This window comes from Pseudophryne corroboree, chromosome 6, assembly GCF_028390025.1.
Source record: "Pseudophryne corroboree isolate aPseCor3 chromosome 6, aPseCor3.hap2, whole genome shotgun sequence".
Lineage (NCBI taxonomy): Eukaryota > Metazoa > Chordata > Amphibia > Anura > Myobatrachidae > Pseudophryne > Pseudophryne corroboree.
The window spans coordinates 161088001-161106145 of NC_086449.1; positions in this window are offsets into that span (position 1 = coordinate 161088001).

Below are 18145 nucleotides of genomic sequence, written 5' to 3' on the forward strand. Positions count from 1 at the left end.
ATCTCTTGAAGTTCCGGGTACCAAGTCCTTCTTGGCCAATCCGGAGCCACTAGTCTTACTCCTCTTTGCCGTATACTCCTCAATACCTTTGGTATGAGAGGCAGAGGAGGAAACACATATACCGACTGGTACACCCAAGGTGTTACCAGCGCGTCCACAGCTATTGCCTGCGGATCTCTTGACCTGGCGCAATACCTGTCCAGTGTTTTGTTGAGGCGAGACGCCATCATGTCCACCATTGGTTTTACCCAACGGTTTAATAGCATGTGGAAAACTTCTGGATGAAGTCTCCACTCTCCCGGGTGAAGGTCGTGTCTGCTGAGGAAGTCTGCTTCCCAGTTGTCCACGCCCGGGATGAATACTGCTGACAGTGCTATCACGTGATTCTTCGCCCAGCGAAGGATCCTGGCAGCTTCTGCCATTGCCCTCCTGCTTCTTGTGCCGCCCTGTCTGTTTACATGGGCGACTGCCGTGATGTTGTCCGACTGGATCAACACCGGTCTTCCTTGAAGCAGAGGTTCCGCCTGGCTTAGAGCATTGTAGATTGCTCTTAGTTCCAGAATGCTTATGTGAAGAGACTTTTTCAGGCTCGACCACACTCCCTGGAAATTTCTTCCCTGTGTGACTGCTCCCCAGCCTCTCAGGCTGGCATCCGTGGTCACCAGGATCCAATCCTGCATGCCGAATCTGCGGCCCTCCAATAGATGAGCCTCCTGCAACCACCACAGAAGGGATACCCTTGTCCTCGGCGACAGGGTTATCCGCAGGTGCATCTGAAGATGCGACCCTGACCATTTTTCCAACAGATCCCTTTGCATGGAATCTGCCGAAAGGGATTGCTTCGTAAGAAGCTACCATTTTTTTTTTTTTTTCCCAGGACTCTTGTGCATTGATGTACAGACACCTTTCCTGGTTTTAGGAGGTTCCTGACCAGGTCAGATAACTCCTTGGCTTTTTCTTCGGGAAGAAAAACCTTTTTCTGAACTGTGTCCAGAATCATCCCCAGGAACAGCAGACGAGTTGTCGGCATTAATTGGGATTTTGGAATATTCAGAATCCATCCGTGCTGCTTTAGCACCTCTTGAGATAGTGCTAAACCCATCTCTAGCTGTTCTCTGGACCTTGCCCTTATTAAGAGATCGTCCAAGTATGGGATAATTAATACGCCTTTTCTTCGAAGAAGAAATATTATCTCGGCCATTACCTTTGTAAAGACCCGAGGTGCCGTGGACAAACCAAACGGCAGCGTCTGAAACTGATAGTGACAGTTTTGTACAACGAACCTGAGGTACCCCTGGTGTGAGGGGTAATTGGAACGTGGAGATACGCATCCTTGATGTCCAAGGCTACCATAAAGTCCCCTTCTTCCAGGTTCGCTATCACTGCTCTGAGTGACTCCATCTTGAACTTGAACTTCTTTATGTACAGGTTCAAGGACTTCAGATTTAGAATAGGCCTTACCGAGCCATCCGGCTTCGGTACCACAAAAAGAGTGGAATAATACCCCTTCCCTTGTTGTAGAAGAGGTACCTTAACTATCACCTGCTGAGAATACAGCTTGTGAATGGCTTCCAAAACCGTCTCCCTTTCTGAGGGGGACGTTGGTAAAGCAGACTTCAGGAAACGGCGAGGTGGCTCTGTCTCTAATTTCAACCTGTACCCCTGAGATATTATCTGCAGGATCCAGGGATTTACCTGCGAGTGAGCCCACTGCGCGCTGTAATTCTTGAGACGACCGCCTACCGCCCCCGAGTCCGCTTGCGAAGCCCCAGCGTCATGCTGAGGCTTTTGTAGAAGCCGGGGAGGGCTTCTGTTCCTGGGAAGGAGCTGCCTGTTGCTGTCTCTTCCCTCGTCCTCTGCCTCGTGGCAGATATGAATAGCCCTTTGCTCTCTTATTTTTAAAGGAACGAAAGGGCTGCGGTTGAAAGGTCGGTGCCTTTTTCTGTTGGGGAGTGACTTGAGGTAGAAAGGTGGATTTCCCGGCCGTAGCCGTGGCCACCAAATCCGATAGACCGACCCCAAATAACTCCTCTACGCATCGCCTGTCCACTGTCGTGTCCATAAAGCTTTTCTGGCCGAAATGGACATAGCACTTACCCGTGATGCCAGTGTGCAGATATCTCTCTGTGCATCACGCATATAAAGAAATGCATCCTTTATTTGTTCTAACGACAGTAAAATATTGTCCCTGTCCAGGGTATCAATATTTTCGATCAGGGACTCTGACCAAACTACCCCAGCACTGCACATCCAGGCAGTCGCAATAGCTGGTCGTAGTATAACACCTGCATGTGTGTATATACCTTTTTGGATATTTTCCATCCTCCTATCTGATGGATCTTTAAGTGCGGCCGTCTCCGGAGAGGGTAACGCCACTTGTTTTGATAAGCGTGTTAGCGCTTTGTCCACCCTAGGAGGTGTTTCCCAGCGCTCCCTAACCTCTGGCGGGAAAGGGTATAAAGCCAATAACTTCTTTGAAATTAGCAGTTTTTTATCGGGGCACCCCACGCTTCATCACACACGTCATTTAATTCTTCTGATTTGGTAAAAACTACTGGTAGTTTTTTCACACCCCACATAATACCCTGTTTAGTGGTACCTGTAGTATCAGCTAAATGTAACATCTCCTTTATTGCCAAAATCATATAACGTGTGGCCCTACTGGAAAATACGGTTGATTCGTCACCTTCACCACCGGAATCAGTGCCTGTGTCTGGGTCTGTGTCGACCGACTGAGGCAAGGGGCGTTTTACAGCCCCTGACGGTGTTTGAGGCGCCTGGACAGGCACTAATTGAGTGTCCGGCCGCCTCATGTCGGCAAACGACTGCTTAAGCGAGTTGACGCTATCCCGTAATTCCACAAATAAAGGCATCCATTCTGGTGTCGACCCCCTAGGAGGTGACATCCTCATATTTGGCAATTGCTCCGCCTCCACACCAATAACGTCCTCATACATGTCGACACACACGTACCGACACACAGCAGACACACAGGGAATGCTCTATACGAAGACAGGACCCACTAGCCCTTTGGGGAGACAGAGGGAGAGTCTGCCAGCACACACCAAAAAAACGCTATATATGACAGGGATAGCCTTATGATTAAGTGCTCCCTTATAGCTGCTTTTATATTAATATATTGCCATTTATTTTGCCCCCCCTCTCTGTTATACCCTGTTTCTGTAGTGCAGTGCAGGGGAGAGACCTGGGAGCCTTCCTGACCAGCGGAGCTGTGACAGAAAATGGCGCCGTGTGCTGAGGAGATAGGCCCCGCCCCTTTTTCGGCGGGCTCGTCTCCCGCTATTTAGTACATTTAGGCAGGGGTAAATATCTCCATATAGCCTCTGGGGCTATATGTGAGGTATTTTTAGCCTTTATTAGGTATTCATTTGCCTCCCAGGGCGCCCCCCCCCCAGCGCCCTGCACCCTCAGTGACTGCCGTGTGAAGTGTGCTGAGAGGAAAATGGCGCACAGCTGCAGTGCTGTGCGCTACCTTAAGAAGACTGCAGGAGTCTTCAGCCGCCGATTCTGGACCTCTTCTTGCTTCAGCATCTGTGAGGGGGCCGGCGGCGTGGCTCCGGTGACCATCCAGGCTGTACCTGTGATCGTCCCTCTGGAGCTTCATGTCCAGTAGCCAAGAAGCCAATCCATCCTGCACGCAGGTGAGTTCACTTCTTCTCCCCTCTGTCCCTCGTTGCAGTGATCCTGTTGCCAGCAGGACTCACTGTAAAATAAAAAACCTAAGCTAAACTCTCTAAGCAGCTCTTTATGAGAGCCACCTAGAATTGCACCCTTCTCGGCCGGGCACAAAAATCTAACTGGAGTCTGGAGGAGGGTCATAGGGGGAGGAGCCAGTACACACCACCTGACCTGTAAAAGCTTTACTTTTGTGCCCTGTCTCCTGCGGAGCCGCTATTCCCCCCATGGTCCTTTCAGGAACCCCAGCATCCACTTAGGACGATAGAGAAATTCGTCTTTCCATATCACTCTCTCTCTCTCTCTCTGTAAATAAATGCAGGAACTGGTCTGCCAGCAACTCCTTCATCCTCTGGTACCAAAAAAGCAACTGCCCTACTGTGTGGTCAGCAATGTGTTATCTAGTTTCTGGGGGAGGGGACTCACTCATTGATGATGAGTCACTAGTCTCTTTGTATATGCTGAACAGGTTCAGCCTTGGGGACGTCTAAAGGGGCTGGCCTGAGCTTTCTGTCCACTACCTGTTTGGAATATCTATTGTTCTAATAAAAGTGATTTTAGCTTACATACATATAATCATAATTTTTCGTTGCAATGTCCTACAACTTTATAACAAGTATCAAATGAATGTACACATTAATCTGGTTGCTTTAATAGTAAATATGACCGGTCTATCTGGTTTCGTTCAAATAATACACATACATGACATTACTTCATTATATATAATTTTAAATCATCATGATGTCTGGCGCTTGATATTATTATAGTTATGTACTGTATGAAATAAGTGTCGAATCCATCTCTGTGGCATGTCCGTGTAAATGTGTGTGTTACCATATATTGCTGTGCTCGCTGCGCGTATTTGCAAGTATAGCGACTTATATGTGTGTAGTTTGTATGTTCTTTTTATGTAATATTTTTGACTTCGACACCTGTATCCCGAACCTGCGCCCCTCTAGGAGGTGAGAGCTGTGCAGCCACCACAGGAGTGATACCCTGGTCTTGGAAGACAGGATTATCCTCCGGTGCATGTGTAGGGGGGACCCGGACCACTTATCCAACAGGTCCCACTGGAACACTCTGGCATGGAACCTGCCAAACTGAATGGCCTCGTAGGCCGCAACCATCTTCCCCAGAAACCGAATGCATTGATGGATTGACACTCTTGCTGGTTTTAGAATTTGTTTGACCAGACTCTGAATTTCCAGAGCCTTTTGCACTGGAAGAAAAACTCTCTGTAGTTCTGTGTCCAATATCATTCCCAAAAACGACAGCCGCGTCGTCGGAATCAGCTGTGATTTTGGCAAGTTTAGGAGCCAACCATGTTGCTGAAGAACTGTCAGGGAGAGTGCAACGGTTTGCACCAACTGGTCCCTGGATCTCGCCTTTATCAGGAGATCGTCCAAGTAAAGGATAATCGTGACTCCTTGCTTGCAAAGGAGAACCATCATCTCCGCCATCACTTTGGTGAAAATCCTCGGAGCCATGGACAGACCAAATGGCAACGTTTGAAATTGGTATGACAATCCTGAATTGCAAACCTCAGGTAAGCCTGATGCGGAGGATAAATGGGAACATGCAAGTAGGCATCCTTTATGTCCACCGACACCATAAAATCCCCTTCCTCCAGACTGGAGATCACTGCTCGGAGAGACTCCATCTTGAATTTGAATTTCTCTAGGAAGAAATTTAGGGATTTCAGGTTTAGGATTGGTCTGACCGAGCCGTCCGGCTTCGGGACCACAAACAGGCTCGAATAAAAACCTTCTCCCTGTTGTGATTGGGGAACCCTGACGATAACTTGATTTTGATACAACTTTTGTATTGCGTCGCAAACTACCTCCCTGTCCGGAAGAGAAGCTGGTAAGGCCGATTTGAAAAAACGGCGAGGGGGAACGTCTTGAAACTCCAGCTTGTACCCTTGGGATACTATTTGTAAAACCCATTGGTCTAGGTCCGAACGAACCCAAAACTGACTGAAGAGTTTGAGACGTGCCCCCACCGGTGCGGACTCCAGCATAGGAGCCCCAACGTCATGCGGTGGAATTGGCAGAAGCCTGGGAGGACTTCTGCTCCTGGGAGCCTGACAAGGCTGGTGATCGTTTACCTCTTCCTCTAGTAGCAAGGAAGGAAGAACCTCGGCCCTTTCTGTATTTATTGGGCCGAAAGGACTGCATATGATAGTGGTGCGTTTTCTTTTGTTGTGGAGGAACATAAGGCAAAAAGGATGACTTACCCGCGGTAGCTGTAGATACCAAATCATCAAGGCCGTCGCCAAATAAGGCCTTACCTTTATATGGTAGAGATTCCATACTTTTCTTGGAATCAGCATCAGCATTCCATTGGTGAATCCACAACGCTCACCTAGCTGAGACTGCCATGGCATTGGCCTTTGATCCCAAAAGACCAATATCTCTCGCAGCTTCCTTAAGGTATGCTGCAGCGTCCTTGATATAACCCAGCGTCAAAAGGATGCTATCCCTATCTAGGGTATCTATTTCAGAAGACAAGTTGTTGGCCCACTTTTCGATAGCACTATTTACCCACTCAGAAGCAATGACAGGTCTGAGTAGCGTACCTGTGGTCGCATAAATGGACTTTAACGTAGTTTCTTGTTTACGATCTGCCGGATCCTTAAGGGCCGCCGTGTCAGGTGACGGGAGAGCCACCTTTTTAGACAAACATGACAGGGCCTTGTCCACAGTGGGGGGTGATTCCCACTTTTCCCTATCCGCCGAGGGAAACGGATAAGCTACCGTAATTCTTTTGGGAATCTGAAACTTTCTGTCAGGACCTTCCCAGACTTTTTCAAATAACGTGTTCAGTTCATGAGAGGGAGGAAACGTTATCTCAGGTTTCCTTTCCTTATACATACAGACCTTTTTATCAGGGACAGCCGGGTCCTCAGTGATATGTAATACCTCTTTAACCGCCACAATCATGTACTGAATGCTTTTTGCCAATTTTGGATCTAATCTGGAATCGCTATAGTCGACACTGGAATCAGAGTCTGTGTCGGTAGCAGTGTCTGCCAACTGGGCCAACGTACGTTTTTGTGACCCTGAGGGAACCTGACTTTGCAATAACATATCTTTCACAGATTTCTTCCATGCCTGGGTCTGAGACTCAGACTTATCTAGCCTCTTACTAATAAGAGCCACATTAGCATTCAAGGCGTTTAACACATTTACCCAATCAGGCGTCGGCGGTGCCGACAGGGTCACCCCCACAGCCGTTTGTGTCCCTAATACAGCCTCCTCCTGGGAAGAGCCTTAAGCCTCAGACATGTCGACACACGTGCACCAAACACCCACAGACACACCGGGCATATAGGGGACAGACCTACAGTAAAGACACAGAGGGGATTTGCCAGCTCACCACCCAGCGCTAAATCAACGGGTCTGAACTCACCAAACTATTGCCTCAGACCTATAGCGCTTTTACCATCACATATATTGCACCAATTGACATGCCTCCCCCACCCCCGTTTTGTACCCTTGGTACTTGTCAGTATGAGGAGGACCAGCGTCTCTGCAGCTTGCGGAGAGGAAATGGCGCCGTGAGCAGTGAGGAAGAAGCCCCGCCCCCTTAATGGTGTGCTTCTGTCCCGCTGTTTCTGATATTTATACTGGCGGGGGTTAGGACAGTGCCGTGGCACTAACGTCCTCTCTTGCCAGTGGAGTAATGAAGGTGTTTTTTAACTGCCCAGGGCGCCCCTCCCGCCCTGCACCCTGTAGTGCTGTGTGTGGGAGCTTGGTGCGCAGCGTCTGCCCGCTGCACGGTACCTCAGAAAAGGCCGTCACTGAAGAAGAAGTCTTCTTTTCTTCTGTTAATTCACCTGTCTTCTGACTTCTGGCTCTGTAAGGGGGTGACGGCCGGCTGCAGGAGTGAGCATCTAGGCGTACCCAGCGATCAGCATCCTCAGGAGCTAATGGTGTCCTGTAGCCAGAAGCAGAGCCCTTGAACTCACTGGAAGTGGGTCATACTTCTCTCCCCTAAGTCCCACGAAGCAGGGAGACTGTTGCCAGCAGCCTCCCTGAACATAAAAAACCTAACAAAAGTATTTTTCAGAGAAACTCAGTAGAGCTCCCTGTAGTGCGTCCAGTCTCACTGGGCACAATTCTAAAACTGGAGTCTGCAGGAGGGGCATAGAGGGAGGAGCCAGTTCAAACCCTTTCAAAGTCTTAAAGTGCCCATGTCTCCTGCGGATCCCGTCTATACCCCATGGTTCTATGGTGACCCCAGCATCCTCTAGGACGTATGAGAAATGCTCTCTACCTGGACTTCTCACTTAATACATGATTGGTGTCATCTGTGTTGAACTATTTATTGATAAGAAAGGTATTTCAACACAGGTGACGGCAATCATAAATTAAGAAGGAAGTCCAGGTAGAGTTGTTCCTCCTGGAATTGGTCATGGTGGGATGTATGGATTGTGTATATTAAATTTAAACCAATGGTGTATGTTTGCTTTGAACTAATACTTTAATAATGGCTTGGTACTGTTTATAGCTCAGCCCAATTGAAAGTCAACTATTATATAACATTGTCAGATAACTTAACCTTAACACACATAGAAAAATAACATAATTTATCTTGTCACATACAAGAATAGCAACAGCCTCTGTACTACTTACACACTGGCACAGGACTCATGAGGACTCTCTGTGTGTGTCTCTATCACTAGACCCAAATGGTTTAGTTGCATAACAGTTTACACAAGGCTCAGACATCCAAGCAGGGAAGAGGATAAGCTGGGATCTCTGTGTCACTTACAAGGACTATTGGTAGCTCATGATACTCCTGGGTCTATGCCTTCACTGCATACTGTCCTGCTCACATTCTGGCTGCTGGTTCTGCTGCTGCATAAGAGGGAAAGCTAATGATGTCAGTGTGCTCTAGCCGGTCAGTGTGCTCTAGTCAGTGTGCTCTAGCCGCCCCCCTGACAAGGGGGAGGGGGGGGGGGGGGGGACGGGGTACAGTATGCCCTGCATACCCCATGTAATCTGGTTATGAGGACATGTCTGCTCTTATACAGATGTAGCCATGCTCATCTTTGCTGTGATGCAGCATCATGGCTTCCTGCATGGCATGCTGGGCTGCAACTATTCGTAGTCGGCGATCACTCTGGGGGTAATTCAGACCTGATCGCTGCTGTGCATTTCTGCACAGCGGGCGATCAAGTCCAAACTGCGCATGCGTATGCACCTCAATACACAGGCGCGTAGCACGGGTACAAAGCGGATCGCCGCTCAGCGATGGGTTTGTGTGTTGGATCCGTTTGCACGGGCGATCACAAGGAGATTGACAGGAAGAAGGCGTTTGTGGGTGTCAACTGACTAGTTTCAGGGAGTGATTGGAAAAACACAGGCGTGTCCATGCATTTGCAGGGAGGGTTCCAGATGTCAATTCCGGTCCTGGACACGCTGATGTGATTGCAGCAGCTGAGTAAGTCCTGGGCTGCGGAGAGACTGCACAAAATCTGTTTGTACAGCTCTGCTACACATGCGTTTGCACAGCTAAAATACACTCCCCCTGTAGGCGGTGACTATCTGATCGCAGGACAGCAAATATCGCTGCCCAGCGATCAGGTCTGAATTACCCCCTCTATTAATTCCTAATGGAATCCATGGCACTCAGCCATCTGCAATACCTGAGGTATTTCACCACACAATTTAAATAAAAAAAAACCCACACATGCTCTGCAGTATTTTTTTTTTCCGCTATCAAAACTGGAACCAGTACTCATTTAAAGTTACAGGTTGATTTAATATTAATAGTAGCTTCAACATCACAACCAGGGGTGTATCTTCCTATTGGCCAGGATGGCACTTGCCAGGGGCGCCTGCCAAGGAGGGGGCGCCGCCCTGCAGTGCCATCCGCGCCTGGGGGTAGAATGACATAGTAGTTCTCACTGAGTACATCCCTTAGCAGTGCTCATCCACTGCCGGACTCTCAGAAGCGTATTGCACTCTGACACTCTCTGTGACTACAGTCACAATGATGGTGAATATAGCCAGGGAGCGGGGCACTTCCAGGTATGGGGAGGGGCGAGGCACTTCCTCTTCCTCATTCGCTCCCCTTCTCATTGGTCCCACACAATCTGTCACCAACCTCCAGTCACTACAATCAGCACCAGTCAGCAGTGCACGATGAGCATACCTGTACATTTTCTGCAGTACCGTAGCTGCACTGCATGGTCTATCCTGGCAGTCTGGATCACAGCTTACAAAGAGCTCTGTATGGAGAGGTATCTAGACCAGTGACTGCCTGTCCAGCTGTGTTGATACTTCAAGTCCCAGCACACCTTGTCAACTGGATTTGCTGGGACATGTAGTGCTATCACACCTAGAGAGGTTTTTTTTTAACTGTATGTATGTGTGCATATATCCCCTCAGTGTCCCTGCCTGCACCCTCCTTGTAATTCCCCCTCAGTGTCCCTGCCCGCACCATCCCTGTAACTGCCCCCTTCTTGACCCTGCCCATACACTCCTGTAATTCCCTCTCAGTGTCCCTGCCCGCACCCTTCCCATAATTCCCTCAGTATCCCTGTCTGCACCCTCCCCGTAGTTCCGTCAGTGTCCGTACCCGCATCCTAACCGTTATTCGCTCTCAGTGTCCCTGCCTGCACACTCCTCGTAATTCCCCCTCAGTGTTCCTGTCTGCACCCTCTTCGTAATTCCCCCTCAGTGTCCCTGCCCTCACCCTCCTCGTAATTCCTCCTCAGCTTCCCTGCCTGCACCCTCCCTGTAATTCTCCCTCAGCGTTCCTGACCTCAGCCTGCCTGTGACTCCCCCTCAGTGTCCCTACCCGCACACTCCTGTAATTCCCTCTCAGTGTCTCTTCCCGGTGCTCCCTGTAATTGCCCCTCAATGTCCTTGACCTCAGCCTCCCTGTAGCCACTTCCTCTCATTTTCTCCTTCCCGAACCCTCCCTGTAATTCCCCCTTAGTTTCCCTGACCTCGGCCTCCTTGTGACTCCCCCCTCAGTGTCCCTGCTCACACCCTCCTGTAATTCCACCTCAGTGTCCCTGCCCGTACCCTCCTCATAATTCCCCCTCAGTGTCCCTGCCCGCATACTCCTGTAATTCCCCCTCAGTTTCCCTGCCCACACCCTCCCTGTAACAACCCCTCAGTGTCCCTGACCTCAGCCTCCCTGTAAGCCCTCCACCTCATTGTCCCTACCCGCACCCTCCCTGTAATTCTCCCTCAGTGTCCCTGACCTCAGCCTATCTGTAACTACCCCCTCTGTGTACCTGGGTGGGGGAGGTGGGGGGCGCCAGTTCCTTACTTTGCCAGGGGCGCACAGATCCCTAGATACACCCCTGATCACAACTAATTGAATTCAATTAGCTGTGATAACCCATTTTCGTGTTACAAACAGGGCTTTTATCTTGGCTAACGATAAGCCACTGTTTAACTGTCCGCGATAATTACCAGTGATTATTCCCCATAGGTTTACTGCAAATTTTACTTCACCACGTCTTTTAAGGCAAAAACGTCAGGATTTGGTTCAGAACCCCGGGACACCCTCTGGAATGACTAATTAGGCACTTAGCATTTTTTTTTATTTTTAATTGCCTAATAATGACATGTCATTGTTGGGTTTAAAAAAAATGAAAAATGATTGGGGTACAAGGTATGCGATAGGTACATTGGAGTGCTTTATAATTGGGACAATTGTTTTTAGGATTGCAGTTGGGAGCATTTTATTTTTTTATTATTTGCTTAAAATGACCCAAATATATACTTAATTCCCATTTTTATGTACCCCCAATTTAATATGAGCACTTATTTTCCTGAAAAACACTTGCTTTATATTATTTTTAAAAACTTTTTTTTTTTTAGAAAGACTGCATATAACAGCCATTTAACACAATTTAAGTACCCCAAATCTTTTTATTATGACCACTAATAGACTTCTATACTATTTTCCTATAATCATTTGTTTTTTGGGGGGGACAGATTTACCCATTTTCTCCTACACTCTCTAGTTTTGACAGCAAGAATTATCGCAAGTATTCTTTTATCGCGAATTTGCAATTGAGTAGGGTAAATCATGGGCAAAGTCGCTTTTTTCAGCGGTAAGTGTCTGCCGACGTAGGCAAAAAGTCAGATTGCGGTATATTACTGCGCCATTGCGGCTAATTGCATTTCCTTCTAAGGGTAAGTGTGCTCATACTAATTCAATTCATTTCTAAAATCAATTCACTGATATCTTCCTGTTTCTGGAACTACACATGATATACAATTAGACCCAATTAGATTTTTAGATGAGACTTGGAGATGAGATCATCTCCAAGTGCCGGCTGTTCACTAACAGGTTAAAGAAGCGTAACCTAACAATATGAAAAGTACACTATTGAGGTGAACTAAAGGGCCCTACTCACTGGCCGACCCGCCGCCGAGCTGCCCGACGGCGGATACGGCCGACGAGCGACCCGGCGGCGGGGGGGCAGTGACGGGGGGAGTGAAGTTTCTTCACTCCCCCCGTCACGCGGCTGCATTGAAGTGCAGGCAAATATGGACGAGATCGTCCATATTGGCCTGCATGCACAGCCGACGGGAGACCAGCGATGAACGAGCGCGGGGCCGCGCATCGTTCATCGCAGGAGTCTCCACACTGAAAGATATGAACGAGTTCTCGTTCATTTATGAACGAGATCGTTCATATCTTTCAAAAAATCGGCCAGTGTGTAGTGCCCTTAAGTCCTGCTGAGCACACGCCAGCCACAAGTGCACCTGAATTGGCGCACAAAAAATTAGCTGTACTACGCACATACACCCTAGGCCAGAGGTTCTCAAACTGTGTGCTGCTGCACCCTGGGGGGCCTTGGGACACTTGCAGGGGTGCCCAGGGCCGAAACTAGGATTTTCTTCACCTGGGGCGAGGCAGTAATTTGGCGCCCCCCCCCCATTTTTAAAAAATAAATAAATAAATAATAAATAAATATATATATAAAAAATAAAAATAAAAAACAAACCAAACAACAAACAGATCCTGTCAGACTAAAATAATAAATAATCAAATTTAAAAAATGTTTTAAATAAAAGGGGATATTATTGGACAATATTCCCATATATGCTCAAATGCCCTAAGCGTCACATGCCTAAGCCCTAAGCAACGTATTCCACTACATGCCCTATATCACTGCACTATATCATAACACTTCATCACTGTACTACATTCCCCTATCCACTGCACTACATCACTATATTACATACTCTACACCAGGCATGTCCAAACTGCGGCCCTCCAGCTGTTGAGAAACTACATATCCCAGCATGCCCTGACACAGGTCTAGCATTCTCTGACAGCAAAACTGTGTCAGGGCATGCTGGGATATGTAGTTTCACAACAGCTGGAGGGCCACAGTTTGGACATGCCTGCTCTACACACTCAACTACATCACTACGCTACATGCCCCTATACATATCTCCCAACATGACCCTCTTCAGGAGGGACACAATGCTCTGCTTCTGGACTTCCCTCTTAATCTATGATTGCCAGCACCTGTGCTGAACAGGTTAATGGATAAGAAAGGTGTTTCAGCACAGGTGATGGCGATCAAAAATTAAGAGAAAAGTCCAAGAGCAGAGTATTCTGTCCCTCATGGAGAGGGTCATGTTGGGAGGTATGCCCTATACACTGCACTACATACCCTATATGCTACACTACATCAGTGCACTACATGCCCCTTTATACTGCAATACATTACTACACTACATACTCTATATGGTACACTACATCACTACACTACATCCCCCTATAAGCTACACCAAATCTCCCTATCTGCGAGGCAAAGCGGAGGTTGATACTGCTACCTGGGAGCACAGTGCTGATAATAAAGTCTGTCTTTACACCCACCACAAAGCTGCTGTAGTGATAATCGGTGAGAGTTGGAGGTTGTCCAGGCTCTATGTTTCCACTGGTGTCAAGTGGATAGCTAGCAAAGTGAGCCTTTGATTTCTGCAACATCGGTGACTGCACCTGTTAACAAGCAAAAGCCTGTCCTCTCGGGTATGGTCATTAGGTTGATCACACTTAGGTCGACCACTATTGGTCGACATGCAGTAGGTCGACATGGCTAATAGGTCGACATGTACTAGTTCGACATGGAAAAAGGTCGACATTAGGTTTTTTTTTTACTGTTTTTGGTGTCGTTTTCTTTTTAAAGTGACAGGGAACCTCAATTAGTGCAAGGTGAGCCCTCTCATGGCTCGGTTCACTCGCCATGGTTTGGGCAAGGTGCCTTGCTCTGCTACCGCTGCGCTCGGAACAGGTTACCGTTCCCAGTTGTAGTCCACGTGGATCGTAAACAGTGCCAGATTAAGGTCCACATTGGCCTGGAGCTGAAATCTATGAAGGGCCTATTGTTGCCATGCAGTGGTTGTGAATTTTTCCCTGTGTGGGTGGGGGTGTGTGGTGGCATACTACATTACTGCACTTCCTCCCCACACTACATCTCTTCACTATATCACTACTATACTACATCTCCGTAATATGGGGCATATTTATCACAATCCGTATCCCAGATGCGGATGTGATACATTTGACCTAAATCACGTTGCGATAATTGAATACACTACAAGGATGTATCCATTATCGCATACAGAGACAGAGCTTGTGAGAAAGCTCTGCCCCTGTGAATCCAGTTGCCACGATTCTCAGGGTATTTTTTGCGAAAAATACCCTGAGATTATACAGTGCATGCGCTGCCACCGGCAAATAAGACTCTATGTGGACAAAACACGTGTGTCTGTGTAAATGTGAATGAAAAATATAAAAATATGAATATTACAGTATATATTAAACAAAGCCAGAGCGCATGCCTCTCGGCAAACACAGCCAGCTGCAAAAGTGCAGGGACACAGATACATGCTTATATCTCCTTCAAGTACAAGTGAGACCATACACCGCTGCCAGTATAGTATCCACTTTCCCTGCCTCTACCTGCTGACTATGCTGCACAGTCACTCCAGCAGCATAAAACGGTGGCAATACTTCCTTCACTGAAGCCGTCGATCTCCTTAAGCAGCTAATTGATGCTCCATATAACCCTGTGTCAGTTGGTATGGGTGGATGGTTTGGTGGCTTTCCTGCTGATAAAGTTGCACACTCCCTCCTGCATCTTGAGGTGGGAGCACTTCTTTCATTATAGCCGGCAATGTCCTTAAGCCGCTACTTCATTTTCTGGATGCTCCGTATAGCGCTGTGTCATTCTTTGTGGGTGGGCAGGTCGGCCTCACGTGCCTAGTGGGAAATCCGCCACTGGGGGGGTGCAGAGACACAGGTGGAAAGGCTGGAAGAAGCACACATGGTGAAGGGGATCAGAGATACAGGTGGGAGGAGGTATAGATACAGATGGGAGAGGGCATATATAAAGGTGGAAAGGCTGGAAGAAGAAAACGTGGTAAAGGGGGCATAGATACAGGTGGGGAGGGAATAGAGATACAGTTGGGGAGGAGGCTGAGATACAGGAGGAAAGGCTGGCAAAAGCACACATGGTGAAGGGGACAGAGATATAGGTGGGGAGGAGGCACAGATATGGGTGTGGTGGGGGCAGAGACACGGGTGGGAAGGGGGCACAGATATGGGTAGGGAGGAGGCACAGATATTGGTGGGGAGGGGGCAGAGATAGAGGTGGGGAGGGGGCAGAGATACAGGTGGAAAGGCTGGAAGATGCACACATTTTGAAGGGGGCATAGATACAGGTGGGGAGGGGGCATAGATACAGGAGGAAAGGCTGACAGAAGCACACATGGTGAAGGGGACAGAGATATAGGTGGGGAGTAGGCACAGATACAGGTGTGGAGGGGTCAGAGACACGGGTGGGGAGGGGGCACAGATATGGGTAGGGAGGAGGCACAGATATGGGTGGGGAGAGGGCACAGATATGGGTAGGCAGGAGGCACAGATATGGCTAGGGAGGAGGCACAGATATGGGTGGGGAGGGGGCACAGATAGAGGTAGGGAGGGGGCAGAGGCACTCAGGCACCAATGGTAAAAGAAGCAGTGGCACAGGTGTGAATTGGAAGAAACATAGGTGGGGATGGGTAAAAGACACAGGTAATAAAAATGTGAAGTAGGACATATTCTAAAGGTCCATACACACTTAACGATATAATGAGCAACGTCGCTCATTTTCCCCCTCCTTGAGCGACGTCGCTCATTATATCGTTAAGTGTGTATGCCGCCAGCGACGACCGATGCGCGGCCCCGCGGGTCGGCAACGATCGTCGCTGTCGGTAGGGCATGCATGAAGGATGTGGACTGTCGTCCACGACCTTCATGCAGGGCTGGCGGGGGCGTGACGTCACTGAGCGATATGAGCGGTCATATCGCTCAGTGCGTCGTACAGGCGGCCGCCGACTGGCCGGGCCGGGAGGGGGAGACGTTAGACGATGTCGCTCACAGAGCGACATCGTCTAATGTGTATGGGCCTTAAGAGGCAGTAGCATGAACGATGCAGTCTGACAGAGGCAGCTGCAGCCATATCTGCTGTGCCTGGCTATTTAGGGGAAAACTTAACTTACACATACTACATAATCCTCACCAACTGGTCCAGTCACAGTGCTTCTATGATTGGTACCCAGACAGGGAGCATCGGGCAGGGAGAAGAGCAGCAGAGGATAGGAGAGGAGCAGAAAAGGAGTCAGGGAGTGCATGGCTAAAGATGTGACCCTTGTGGTAACAACCCCCCCCCCCCCCCCCCGCGGTTCCCCACTGGCCACCAGATCTTAAGCTCCTGCTGCCCATACAGCTCCTAGAGAAACAGTGCACTGTAAAAGTACTAATAGAAAGTGGGCGGAGCTTCAGATGGGTCCAGGAGATGGGGCTTCAACTGGAAGGCTGGGCTTCTGACAGCTCTGGGAGGCGGAGCTACGGACGGCTCTGGGTGGCGGAGCTGCGGACAGCTCTGGGAGGCTGAGCTACGGTTCTGGGAGGCGGCGCTACGGACGGCTGTGGGCGATGGAGCTTCGGATGGCTCTGGGAGGCTGAGCTATGGACGACTCTGGGAGACGGAGCTATGGATGGCTCTGGGAGGCGGAGCTTCTGACATCACGGGGATGGAGCATCTGAAAGGTGATTGAGGTGGTTCTTTGGTCGGGACAAGGGGCGGTGCTTCTGGCATAGAAGGGTCTTCTGTGGGCCGGCTGGCTGGCGTCAGTGTTTGTTATTTTGGATGGCCGGGAGGGAGTGAGCTGCTGGTGGCGACAGGAATTTTTTTTCCTGTCAACATTGGCTGGACTGCAAGTGATCTGTGGGCCTATTTTCAATGGGGGGCCTGGAGCTGCAGCTCCATCCGCCCCATTGTTAATCCGGCCCTGATCGTAAAGTATGAAAAAGTTCAAAAAATTTAGAAAAAAAATTGTGAAAAACTCATGTGGACCTTTTTCCATGTCGACATAGTACATGTCGACCTACTGACCATGTCGACCTAATGACTTTCAACCTAAGTGCTGTCGACCTAATGACCGTATCCTGTCCTCTCAATGGTGTGTAGCTGGCAGCTTGTTATCGCTTGCACAGTGCACCACACGCTAGTCGCAGCACTGCATGGCAAAGAAGAGAGTTTCAGATAGTAGCCGGCGTTGGAGAGATTCCAGGTACTGGAGCTCACCCGCACAGCGTCGGAGCCAGCTGCGGGCAGACAGGTGGGTCTAAGACACTGCTCCAGGAGCTGTTTGCTGTCTCACTGGAGCAGCACAGCACTGCCGATTTTTTTATTTAAAAAAAAACTGCACCTCTGTACCTCCGTGGCGCCCCCTTAAATCCTGCAGCCGGGGTGCATGCCCCCTTAGCACCCCACCCCCTAGTTGCAACCCTGGGGTGCCTCGGGTTGGTGGTCCAGCATCAATTCAAATTATTTATGGTCAATGTTGTAATAGACAAAACAATTGCTAGTGGTCAGTGGTGTCAATCATAACATATGTGGACATACAGAAGCAACTCCTGCCCTCACCACACAATTGTACCTAAGGATGACATATATAATCACAATTGACTTAATTAAATATTTATTTCTAAATATTTCAATAAGAAACTTTTGGCCTAGGGGTGCCGTGAAAACAATTCTGATACTCTAGAGCAGGCATTCCCAACCGCGGTCCTCAAGGCACACCAACGGTGCAGGTTTTAGTGATATCCAGGCTTCAGCACAGATGGTTAAATCAAAATAACTGAGGTACTAATTAAGTCACCTGCGTTCAAGCCTGGATATCACTAAAACCAGAACTGTTATGCTGCTTTCACATCGCAAAACCTGCTTTTGAAACGGTTCTTTAAACGGTTCTTAAAACGGGTCTGAGCAGTTAAACCCCCTTCACATCGCATGTTGTAACCAGTATATTACCATTTCATTACCGTTTTGGTACCTTTCACACTGAACCCGTTTCACCCATACAAAACAGTGGTTGTCATTTTAAATGTTTATTTCCTGCTTCTG